This window comes from Poecilia latipinna, unplaced genomic scaffold (genome assembly GCF_001443285.1).
Source record: "Poecilia latipinna isolate Pla-1442-1.1 unplaced genomic scaffold, P_latipinna-1.0 Scaffold3521, whole genome shotgun sequence".
NCBI classification, from domain to species: domain Eukaryota; kingdom Metazoa; phylum Chordata; class Actinopteri; order Cyprinodontiformes; family Poeciliidae; genus Poecilia; species Poecilia latipinna.
The window spans coordinates 10,046-11,451 of record NW_015116137.1 but is presented as its reverse complement, the minus strand read 5'-3'; the positions used below and the strand labels follow the sequence as shown (position 1 = coordinate 11,451).

The window sequence follows — 1,406 nt, the reverse complement described above, 5'->3', positions numbered from 1 at the left end:
TTCACTCTGATCTCCAGCTGAGATGTTGATGAGTCTCTTCATGTCCTTCATGTTAGTCACTGTGACCAGGTCAGTGTGATTCTTTATGCAGTACTGCTGAGCTTCAGTCCAGTTCTTATTCTCATTAATGTAGTGAAACTGATAGAGCTGACAGTCCATGAAACAACACTGAGCTGTAAACATAAACAATGGTGATATTAAATTAGGATGATTTCATCAATACACAATATAGGCTATAAGTTTCAAAATAATATGATTAGAACTTTTATTGAAGTTTCTGCTTGATTGTAAAGAGGTATCTCTCTTCATAGTTTATGTTTCAGATCAACTTACCCATCAGGAAGAGCAGAATCAGACTCCACTGCATCTTTGCTGTCAGATGAATTATTTTCCTCCAGCAGTTTGTCTCTATTGGATGAAGAACATTTAAACAGTGAAAAGCTGCAGCTCTCCCTCCACTGGACAGAGAAACAATGAGAGCAGAGAGATGAAGACAGAACAGGTAAATATAGCACTACTCTGTTTTAGCTGAACTTGTTCTTATTACCTAAATAAAAATTATCTTAGTATTCAGGAGTTTACAAACAAACAAAGTGGGATCTGAAACTTACATTTCTTCTCTTTGTCCCTCAGTGAACTGATGCTCCTCTCTTGATGTTCAGCTGTAAACTCTCCCAGATAAACTGTTGGTATTGAAGTTTCCCGGATTTCTGAATAGCGACCAAATTTGACCTTTTTATGATTTAAATATTCAAAGCAGGGCAGGAACATGTTTCACAAGGACATCTTTTATAAACCATCAGCAGGAAGAAGAAATGCACCAAACTCTGTAGCTTGGGAAAATGATCTTTCTAAAAAAAGGTTTTGTTGCAGACAGTTTAGAGAACAACCTGATCAAACCGTGAGAAAAGCTCAAAGTTGTTTCCTGTCCTCCATAATACTGGTGGATGCTGGTAAACCAGTGGACAAGCTGGAAAGACTTTGCCATCAAAGCTTGTAGTTTCATAGTTTATTTTCTGCTTTCTTTCCTTTTTTATACTTTTATTTTTTATTTATTTAATTTCCCTTCGGAGTCAATAAAGTATTTTGGTTGTTTTTATGTGAATTTAATTGTTGACAATGTAAGCAGGGGTTCCCCCCAATAAGCCTGGCGGGCCACCAGGCTAAGTATTTTATTTTAAGTAGATTTTTTTGTTTGTTTGTTTTTACAGGTAACAGTGACAGTAAAGATGGATTAAGCCAGGTTGATAGCTGGCGCATTGAACTGGGAGTGAGGGCTGTGGCTGCAGCTGCCCAATGGCCTCACATGCTGTTATTTCCAAACGATGATGCCGACTTGTGCCCCTCCGAGTTTTTGTAACTTTGAAAATATCTCAACACAAAAACACGGTGGGCCGCTAGCTTAG

The 1,406-nt window shown here is 38.0% G+C and overlaps 1 long non-coding RNA gene across 1 annotated transcript; it reads right to left on the bottom strand.

Moving 5' to 3' along the window:
* Positions 1-15: 15 nt before the first annotated feature.
* On the bottom strand, positions 16-663 carry LOC106941155 (uncharacterized). The gene is made up of 3 exons (XR_001423277.1): positions 612-663; positions 334-408; positions 16-173 (listed from the first exon to the last, which is right to left on the bottom strand). It is a non-coding gene; the product is annotated as an uncharacterized LOC106941155 (long non-coding RNA).
* Between the last annotated feature and the right edge of the window lie 743 nt (positions 664-1,406).